Source organism: Amblyomma mixtum, chromosome 3 (genome assembly GCF_055824585.1).
Source record: "Amblyomma mixtum isolate Tamu chromosome 3, ASM5582458v1, whole genome shotgun sequence".
Classification (NCBI taxonomy): domain Eukaryota; kingdom Metazoa; phylum Arthropoda; class Arachnida; order Ixodida; family Ixodidae; genus Amblyomma; species Amblyomma mixtum.
The window spans coordinates 313,134,251-313,145,423 of NC_143014.1; the positions used below are offsets into that span (position 1 = coordinate 313,134,251).

At 49.1% G+C, this 11,173-nt stretch overlaps 1 long non-coding RNA gene across 1 annotated transcript; it reads left to right on the forward strand.

Moving 5' to 3' along the window:
- The first annotated feature begins 598 nt into the window (after nt 1–598).
- Nucleotides 599–2,268, forward strand: LOC149355647 (uncharacterized). Its single transcript, XR_016289740.1, has 2 exons — nt 599–1,492; nt 2,083–2,268. It is a non-coding gene; the product is annotated as an uncharacterized LOC149355647 (long non-coding RNA).
- Nucleotides 2,269–11,173: the final 8,905 nt, after the last annotated feature.

Here is an 11,173-nt window from a genome sequence, read left to right on the forward strand (position 1 = left end):
AACAGGTGCATTGCTGAGTAGCGCGCCGCGTCATTTCGAGCTAGCGCAGACACGCACGGGTGGGCCGCATGACTATGGCTTAGACCGACCTGCCTACACTGGTGTGTATAAAATGTAGGGTATTCGTCGCTCTAGAAGCGAATCATTGGATTATATTGATGAATGGTGTTGCTTGGACGTATGTCATCCTACTTTGTCCGCCACAAGTATCATATATGAAACACTCAAAGAACACGCATTGTTCCCGCTAATTTTATTGTTCTATATTTCCGGTATTTTCATAGTAACACATTTAGCTCAGCTTCAACCAAAGAGGCACACGACCGCAGAGATTACGCTAATGTTTGGAGCCGTTTTGACGAAATTCATGCCCAAGCTCCACGTTTCCACTTCCAACATCTCCGCATTGTCGTTTCCTTGCCGCTTTTCACGTGCTCAACGCCTATGGCGCACCCTCCGGACATTCCGGAATTCTTTCACTCATTTCACCCCCCCCCCTCTCCACCCCCTTTTTGAAGTCCCATACAGCCGCCTTTTGCCGGGCCGAGCCTCTTTGTTGGAAGAGGGCTGGCCCTCACCATGCTAGAAGTTATTTTTTTCTTTGTGATTTTAGGTACACTGACCTTCTCTAACCTGTTTTCCCCTCGCGCCCAACTAAGCGCAACGCCGCTCATCCACCCTCCCTAGATTTTCTTCTACCCCTTTTCCAGCTGCCGTTTCTCTTGCTGCAGCAAATTCTCCGAAAAATATAAGAAACCTGTCCCATCGTCGTCTCCTCCTTTCCCGAACACTCGCCCAACGAGTATCGCCTGTAGCTAGCAAGGCGGCGAAAAGCCACACAACCAGCGTGCCGACGAAGCATGCGCGCTCAAGCTGACGCCGTTCGTTGTCGAGAATCCGCACCCGATACGATTTGACAATTATGACGGAATTCAGTAGCCTGGCCTGCAAGATTCTATCTGTGAGTACCACCATACTTTTATATTGAAATGTGTTCGGAAATGAATATGGTTCTTGGCGTAATTGCCGCTTTGAATCAGCGCCGACCTTTTTTTTTCTCCGGCAGGAAAAGAGAAAGCGACAAAGCACTGGCGCCAACTTCTGAATGGCAACTTTCACAGCGAAATGTCTAGCGCAAAGGCATGCACAGAATGGTGAGAACTTTATTTTTCAGCTTTGAAAAAATGGATTTACCGAACGTTGACTATCTCTTCAATCACCGTGGCGGAGTGTTGTGTGGCCCGACTCATGTTGCGTTCATTACGACATTGGTCGTCTATCGTTTGTGCAAGATGAGTACCAGAAGCGCTTATTCTTCCACTGCAGCAGTTTTCTGGCCGCGTGTAATATTCCCGTGCCGGGTGCCTTTGTCTTGGCCAGTTGCAGGCGTACGAGAAAAAGCGGAATTCCTGGTCCCAGCGAACTTTATCCATGTTGTCTCGGAATTAATCACCCATGGACTATCGGAAGAGTGATTTCGTGTGGTTTTCAAGTAAGATTTCCGTCTGCCCCGTTACATGCATGCCAAGCGGCATCGATAATCTGCTTACTTTAAAAAAAAAGTGCATTCGGTCTCCTGCGTTCAGCGCATTTCGCTAAACTGTGCAAGCCGTCTTTGCATGGAATATTATATTTCATAGCGAAAAAAAAAATTGCTCACAGCTGTTCAATAGGGAGGAGCTGCTACCACCTGTGCCATACTTTGCTGGAACAAAAAGGCAAACAACCAGCTCGCAATAGACATATAATTTTGATAGGCAATATAAAAATAGATTGATTTGTATTAAGCACTATATTTATCTCTTTTTGTGACTTTTAATATGCATTTGAGGGTGTGACACGGCAAATTGGGATTAGAAATTAGCAATACGGTGGGAAAAAATTGTTAAATTCAATTCAACATTTTGCTATTAGTGTAGGGATTTATATTAAGAGTCATTTAGAAATTCTACTTTCAACATATGTTGCGAGTACCTTCTCGCACACTGCGCGCCACTAAGATCAATGTGTTATTTTATTTCCTGTCTTTTTTCTGCGATGGTTGTACTTACACTCATGATCACATCATGCACCTCTTTGCAGCTGCGATGTACAGCGAGGTCATCGTGCAAGAGCTTGTCGAGGAATTTGTTTCAAGGCACTGCAAAAGTTCTCTTACAAGAGGAGTGCAACGATTAGTGCCGATATGACTCATCGATTCAGCGGCTCCGGCACAGTGCATTTCACGATGTACTGGCACCGTAGATGCAATAAATTTCGTTCTTTGAATCCGTTCTTTCTTTTTTGTATGTCTGCTGACTGCTTATATGTAAAATGTTACACATACAAGCTCCGGCTGGTGGAAAACAAGCGGTATATGTCTGCATTGTTGCTGGCCAGCAAGAGGTGTGGTACAAAACTAGGTGGGACACCCGATCGCATACAATTTCCCACTGGCCTTGCAATTGATATGCCACCTATAAAAGTTAGATCAAGGGTGGAAAAGTGGCCACAAGTCGGAGCGAACCTGGGGCTATTATTGATCCTGGTAGAATGTGGGCATACTATTGGCGCGAATTTCGGGCCATTATTGACAGATCGACTGAATGTGGGCATACTATTGGCGTGAGATTGGCTGAATATGGGCATAGTATTGGCACGAATGTAGGGCCATAATTAATAGATTGGCTGAACATGGGCATAGTCTTGGCACGAACGTTGGCCATTTGTGGATAGACTGGCTGAATGTTGGGTCAATGCTGGCAGCTAGACTGGCTGAGTATAGGCACAATCTTGGCATGAATGAAGGGCCATTGTTGGAAAAAGTCTCGGATTGCTCAAATGCCAGTGTAGGACCAATATTCATGCCAATTTCCGCCACTCTTTTGCCACTGTTGGACCAATCAATTTGTGCTGCTTGGGAGGTTAAGAAAGATTAGAGGGTGTGGGTGAGTGAATGGTTGGATTGGGGGCGTGCGCTAGTAGCTACTAGGGAAACAGCTGAAATACTCAGGCCTTAAATTTTTTTTGCGCTCCTATTCCCCGCAGTTCATCTTCCCTCCAAATTGTCTTCTCTGCCCGGGATACATCACGCTCTTTACGCGGATTTTATTACAATATGGGCCGCGCAAGGCAACCTGGGCCACATGGAGTCCTGCCTAGAAGCAGCGGCGACCCTAATTGACGACTATGCGAACTGCGGACTCCAGTGCACCCCAGCTAAATGTGAAGGAGGAACCGCTGGAGAGCGATTAGCCTTGTGTGTGTGGCTGCCCCTCTCCCACCACTCGCAGACGCACGCGCTGGGAGATTGCCGTCGATTGTTCTAGACTGTCCGAGTCGTTTCCACGCAATGTTGACGGAGAGGGCGTGGCCTTGCGTGCGCAAAGAGATGCCCTCCACCTCTTCACTGCCGCGACGGCGGTGGCGCCACGACAGAAAGTTCCAGATGCTCCTCCAAGCCTCTCTCGGCCTTTGACCAATGAGGCCGCGCCCTGCGCAAGAAGGAGAAGGAGACTACACAGCCGACAGTGTGTTTATGTGCACGCCTGCCTTGGCGCGAAGAAAAGACAGACGTGGAGCGAGCCTATATAAGAAGGGCGTTGACCGCCCGAGCCGCCGTTTAAACTTCAGTGAACAAATTGCGTTTTGTGCGTTTTGCTCTCCCTCTTGTGGTAGTGCACTTTAAGTGCAATAATTCTTTTGTAACTTTACTGTTAGCAGAGTGTTTCTTGAAAAAGAAATATGTCTGGAAAATGAAAAGCTGTCTCTATTTGCACATACATGTCTTGCTCGCATTCTCTGCATCAATCTATCGAAAAGCTGGAACCGCTAATGAGCTGCGTTCAAATTTCTCATTAGCACATAACGTAACCGTCGGCAATTTTTTATTTCGGAAATTAACGCCCAGGCGCGTGCCCCTTCCATGTCTTCGTTCTTCGACGCGCTTTAAACGATCATTGCCTTTACACAAGCATGGTACCTTGCAAAATTTACATCTGTTACGACACTGCAACATTCCTTTTCCAAGTGGCGCCGTCGCCCACAGCGAATACAGGGTGCGTTAGCTAAGCGGCAACCATTGTCGTCGTGTTTCGCTCTACCATGTCGTCCGCACTATTGCGCCGCGCCTCAGGGATGGTTATCTCCCCACTATCTCTCATCTGACGGGGTGGTTGAGAGTGAATCGTGTCCCTCAATGTCTACTGCCGACTGTCAGTCACTATACCGCGCAAAGTCGGCTGGAGGAGGACGCGGTATTGATCCTGTGCACGCCTCCTGGCACTCTGGGAGGTCGTTCCACGCCCGACCACATCCGCGGCGCAGCAATCAATAAGCACACCTTCCTCCTACCTTAACCGGTGACCCGTGCTCCTCCCACCTGTCGTTGCCCCGTCAGTTGTTCTTCGAAGGGGCTCGAGAGAAATACACGCTGGCACCTGTCCGAAGCCCACAGAACTCGGAGAAGAGGTACAGCCAACACCTGCATATGCATCAGTTAAAACGCTTAGATTTGTCGTGTCAGACTCGAAGAGTTCAAAAGCTGGCTGTGACCGCTGGCCAGAGCCTCGCAGACTACTCCATGCTGTGCCCGCCCGAGGAGAGGGCAGGTGGCGAACAGGAGGCAAGCCCTTCAAAGGACACACAAGTATCCAGTGACCGATCCAGCCAGTTCATGACTCCCACGGAGAGTGAGATTGGTGGCTCTGGCACTGATCTCCAAGGCAGTACTCAGGTCATATTCGCTATTATTAGCCGACGCCAGCGCAGCCGGGTCCCTATTTGCAGGATGTTCCTAGTGAGCAGCCTCCCCTAGTGTGCACCCCAGAAGTTCCCCGACCTGAATACAGATGCGAACGAGGCGCCAGGACAGAGAGCTCGTTATTCATCTTACACCGAGCGCGGGGTGCTTCTGCCAGAGTTCCTGATTGAAAAGGCCGTCATGTGCTTTCTGCAGCCCATTGCAGCCATTTCAGCTGTTTCCGGGCCTGCTTTGCCAGAAGCCAAGGAGTCACTACTCATCCAGCGCCTGCAGCTCCAGCACCAAGCCTTGCAAGCGTGTGGAAGACGTCGTATGAAGAGGACATTGATGGAACGTCGTTTATAGACAGCTATGTGGACACAGTTCCTCAAAAGCAAGAGTCGGCCACACTGCTCGCCACGTGGAGCAGATTTGCGCACAGGCCTTGTGGTTATGGAACCTGGGGAAGAGAAGCAGTACCCAGCCCGGCTGCTGCTGCACACGGTGGCACTGGGCTGCCACGCACTGCACAGGTCGGCATGGCCCAATTTGACGCTGTTCAGTTCGGAATTCCACAATTCGTCAATCGACACGTTCACACTCCCCATATTAGCACTTCACACACCGGTACTCCCCACGTCGGAACTAAAAACTTCGGTAATGAAAAATTCGGCATCGCAAACTTCGGCACTGCATGCTTCGGCACTGCGCCATTCGGCAGTGCACATATCGGCAACGTACAGGTCTGCATTGCTCAGTTTCGGATCCCAGCTGGGGCGGAAGAGCCCGCTCCTCTTTCTGACAGTGAAGCTACCGATATAACTGATGACCCACCAAGCAGAGCCTGCTCTAAGCCGTTAACAGACTCCGTGCGCGAGCCTGCTTTCGCAGTCAGTGGAGAACAACGCGGCGCCGAGGAAGAAGAGGAACCTCCTATTATGCCGCGCGCAGTCATCATCAGTGCTTCTGGAGCCTCGGAAGTGAAAGTGAAGAAGAGAAGACCGACGTGAATTTGCCAGGTACCTCCTCAGAGGCGGTCTTGGAACTGCCGCCCACTCGCACTGAAAGCCGGAGACCAGCTGGTCGAGCATCTCTGGCACCAGCACCTGGGAGAGTGAAACACCACTGCCCGAGATAAGTAACATGCATCCGCCGCCGTCAATGGGTACCCTCGAAGTGGCGCCTGAGCCCACAGCCTGGTGGATGACGCCAGCATCCGATGTAGACCACCCCCAGGTTGAGCAGCCCGCAAGCAAGGTATGGGCAGAAAGCGAGAGCTCAGGTGCAGCCAGCACCAGACATGCAGCACCAAGTCCAAGGTGGAAGACGGAGACGACCAGACCTAGAGGAAGAAGCAACGAGAAAGACACCTTGGCCTCTTCACGGTGTACAGGCAAGAAGCTAGCCACACACAGCCCTCACCGGCAGTCAAAGACGTCCATTCCCAGAACGGCAGGCGTAGCCAAGAAGCAGTTTGCAATGTCCCGCCCTAAACGACAGCTGCAAACTCGCCCAGTGAAAACACCTAAACAATATGGCACTGAATACCCTGCAAGGAAGGAGGCGGCACAAGACATCAGGGGGCAGTCCAGAGCAGGCGGAGAAAGGCGCAAGGATCCAGTGACTCACACTCCTCGAAAGCACAATTTTCAAACACCGAGCCCTGAGAGGGAACCGCGTCTGGGCAGACGTGCCGAGGAGAAGAACCCGAGCCCTTCGAAGACTAGAGACGGGTGGCATTCTTCTTCCGCAAGCGTAGGGCAGGAACTACTGCCGGTGCCAAGTCCCGTTAAGGACAAACCGCCAGTAGAGTGGATAAGGAGCAGCTCTGAAAGAACGTCCACTTCTACTGATGCTATAAGAGAGCCTCCAGCGTGCGCACCTCATCACAGATTGCGTCTGGACAAGCAGAAAGCTACCAAAGAACGTGCTACATTATCACTCAAGCAGACGCCCCGCAAGAAAGCTCCTCGGTCACCGAGTCCTACACGAGGGGCCCTCGTGTCTAGCCCTACTAAAGCCAAAGCACTAAGTCCTGTAAAGAAAATCGTAAGGTTGCAACAGCGTTCCTCTTCAACGGACGTCCAGGAAAGCTTGCCAGACCCAGGATTCTACGAAAACAAAGTGTCCAGCAAGAAGGCTGATGGCAGAACACCAAGGCGTGCCCTTGCCACAGGTGCTCCGAAGGAGCTGCTTCCTACATCGGCCCGACGCCGTTCCCGCCTGACTCCTGACAGGCAGCAGTGCCCAGAAGGGCCCACTGAAACACCAACGTCCAGGCTGAGCGATTCTCGACGCAGGGTTTCTTCTGCAGCTAGCACCCACCATGCTCCTAAGAGCATTGCTGAAGGCGATGGTCCCGAAAGTGACGCAGCGACAAGCCCTGGCACGAGAAATCGAAGCCACGAAGGCAAGCCCGACCAGACTGCGCAACCAAAACGGGCGCCGCTGGCTCTCCGCTGCTGTCTTCTGTCTAGCAGAGCAGCACTGGACACAATTTCTCGAGCGCATGAGGCCGAAGCAGAGCAGCAGCCGAAGCCAACGTCCACTGGCCCCCGCAGCCATGGCTCCACAAAGCACAAGGCAGTGCAGACATGGAGCCGCCACTTGGTGATGCGGGGCCGCCGCCGCCTGAACGGCAGCCGTCTTCGTGGAAACGGGCCGAGAGATCAGCTGATGCTGAAGGTTACGAGCTTGTCCAGCCTGCCGGGCCTGCTGATAAAGCTTCCAATGCAAAGGCACCAGCGGATCTCTTCTCGCCGCCCGTCACACGGCACCGCCACTTGCAGAAAGCCGAGGGAAAGACTTCTGGTGACAAAACATCCCCTTCTACGACCACCAAGTAGGACGCCCCGAAAGCGAAATAGCGGAGGCGCGTCATGATAGTGCCCATGCTCTCGTGGGCACCTGGACCTAGTAGAACAGCTGCATGCAGCCCGATATTTAAGACGCCCAGGCAGCCAGTGGTTCGTTACAAGCTCGAGCTAAGACAGCCAACAGTTCCAGTGTAGCGAACGACAACATCATCATCCACTAGCACTCCTGGCGCTCAAAGCGTAAAAAGAGACGAATAGTCGCTACTTTTCTAGCTAATGCAAATTTCTGTAGTTTTTTTTAAAGTGATGATAGAAATGTTATACCACGTGCAGGGGCTCGCGTTCCATACAAGCGAAAATAGTTCGCTTTCGCCTCAGCCTACCTACATATGTAAAGTGTAAATTTAAATAAAATGCAACTATAGGTCTAAAAAAGTATAGAAATGCATAGATATAAGTGTCATATAAGTGTAAATAGTGTAAATCAAGGCTCTTTCAGATTGCTACCTTTTTTGAGGAAAAAAAATGAGCTGCAGCAGGAGTGTAGTGTAGACATGCTACCTTCAAAGCTCTCTTGTAATATGGTTTAACAGCGAATGAGATTTTAAATAGACTTAAACTTTAGCTCTTAACAAAAAAAAACAACTTGTAAACACTAATTACTCCATTTACAAATTTAACTTTGAGTAATTGATGCACTGTAATGCGACAGATCTGCGTGTGTCCGGTTAGACGTCGGCTTCAGGACTGCAGTGGTGCCGAACATAGCTGTAGGGCGACGAACGTGCCCATATTTCAACTGCACGTCACCTTCCACATTTTGCGATTGAGCATACAGAATATGCCCTTTGATTTTAAGTAGACGGCTTGAAGCGTAGTGTTTGGGGCATCAGTTTCGGTCAGGGGGAGGGGGGGGGGGTAGCCTCGAGAGTCATCGCAGCAGATACCAAAGAAGCTTTGAGCAGGGTTATCAGTCTGGGCTAGTTGGCTTATTTTCCCTTGAAGGGCTGAGTAGCACAACAAACATGGACATGTGCTTGTCCTGTTGTCTCTCGTACAGTCCTTGTTCGTTGCGCCGCTTTTCCCTTCAAGGTTGTTGGCTTTTCTCTACCACTGATGCCTCCCTGCTGTACTTTTAAACAGTGCTGGCGCCCAAAACGTGTTTTTAGTTGCTTTTGTTATCAGTGCTTGTCGCACCACCACCGCATTTTGTGATGCCTTTCGTGTGCCAGGACTTTTGGTGTTTTTGTGAACTGTAGAGGCTTGTTGCAGTGATCGGACTTGCCACAAAGACATTCTGACAAGAAAGTGGTGGTCTGGTTCATGCTGCGCGCTGTACAGCTAAGGATGTGGCATTACGGTATTGGTGGAGACGTTTTTCGTTCCACTTTAAATGTCACCTTCACTGTTCCACTTTGTTTGTAAGAAATTGCGAAATTGCTTCTACGAGCAAAGAGGCAACGAGGTGTAATGTGTGGCAAGAAGGCTCCTTGACTATGCGTGCAGGAAATTACACGAAATTTTATTTACATATAGAATAAATTTTGTGACATGCAATGTAATGTAATTTGGTTCACTACAATAAAACACCGCGGCCTGCGGTGAATTCGTGAAAAATTCCGCCTCCTGTTTCCTGATGTGTATCTTATCTGGCGATTCTAGGAGCATCGACTTATTATTGTGTACAGAGTACGGATACTCTGCGGTCAAGAAGGGGTGCATCGAGGGTGCAGTCCTCTTTTGGCAATTTACTCAACTTCAATGTCTTCAAAAGGAGCTCGCAGTGCCGACTGCCATTCGCTGCTGCGTATGGAGCTTCGAGGCGTCCTCCAGGCAAGTCGGTTTCGCTCATTGAAAAGTTGACTCCGACAACACCGCGCTTTGACGAAAAACCGGCAGTGGCACTTTGAAAGGCTTCTTTCATCCGAGATAAAATACCTGTGCCGTTTCTGTCAGCGGTCATGCGAATGGCTCACACGAACACAATGTTGCCAGGACCGAGTATTAGCTGCATTGTAAAAAAATTTGCTCAAGTTTACACAGAAACCTGGAGGCAATGCGTTGCCGAGCCCTTTCCGCAATTCATAAACGGACACTTTAAGAAACACGGCCAGTCCTTAAGAAGGACTCAGTGCTCTTAATCACGGATATTACGCAGAGTTTAGTGCGTACACTAACCGTAAAAATGGTTTACGTCTTCCTACGTTTAACCTCTTTCGGACCCTTCTGTGTGTACTCGTACGTAAACTGTGTACTCGTACGTAATCCAACCGTATAAAAATTGTTTATGTATTCTTACGTTTAACCTCTCTTGGACCCTTTTCTGTGTACTCAAGTGATGCGGCTTGTCGCCAATGGCTTGAACAAAACTTTAAAGTGAGACGACCATACTGGCAAGCCCTCTGAAGTCATACTGACACTGCTGATGCATGGTGCAGCCAGAATGATGGCGTGGAGTGTTAAGTTGAATATAAGCTGTCAACCGCATCCAGATTCTTAATTTGTGTGACTGATCAACGTGTCTTGACTCACGTTCAGTCATGTGCAGTAGCAGTCGAGGTGCAGAAGAAATGAAGTACTATTTACACACAAGCTCTTCCTTTATGCATGTTGTGCATTGCGTACATACAAAGCATGTGGCTTAGAATGAAAGAAGAGTGTTTGGGTGAGTAAAGGCACATACGTTTTATTTTCATGACAAATTGCATACATTGTACTTCTGCATATTGCTTTCAGATTCATCTGAAAAGCATAAGAAAGACCTCACTTAGCAAACACAATCAAACTATTCACTATTGACCAACTGGCTTTTGTAGGGTCTTGCAAAAATATTTAATGAGAACCAAACCATTACGTTTCATTGACCAAATTCATTTTTTCTTTACAGGAAAGAAAGTAAAATCCACAGTACCAGGAAAAAACACACAATGCGCTTACCTGGACAACACTGTGTGCATGAATGCCCTGAGCCGCCGAAAAGAAGGTAGCTCAGGATGGGTGCCAAAAACAATTCAATGCAGATGATACCTTCTTGCTGTCCATAGTACTCACTGCAAACCTTAGTGAGCAAGGAACAATGGCAACATCTTAGTATGGCCGAAAACTTGCCCACAAGCAATGTGCAAGTGCACTTCCCCAAATCTTATGCTCGCTCACAGCTTCAATTATCTCAGCACGGGCAAGAAAATGTACAGATCTCCGATTTCGAATGAAAATGCAGTCATAAATACCGGTCACTGCCCATTGAGGTATTCCAATAAGTGCGCAGTACGCCTTACAAGGAGCGTATCCTCATGCTTTCAGAATGGGCTCTTTGCCGGAATCTAACCAAATGCCGTTGCCATGTGGACCTTATCGTAATGACCCAAAAAGATGAAGTGTCCTCATGTGTCTGGTGCAAAAAAGGGCTAAAACATGAGTCTTTCTGCTTCTTCATCAGCTGTGAAATGTTCTTTATTCCTGCTGCTTCGCACAGCCTCACAGTCTCTTTTTTTGTCTTTTTGCAAAACCGTTCTATATCAGCAAAACATCTCCCTCACAAACATTTCAGCACCCATGAAGAAGCAGAAATACCCACGTCTTAGGTATTTTTACGAATTACATAAGGAAGGCTCGCCTTTCTGGGCCATTATTTCGA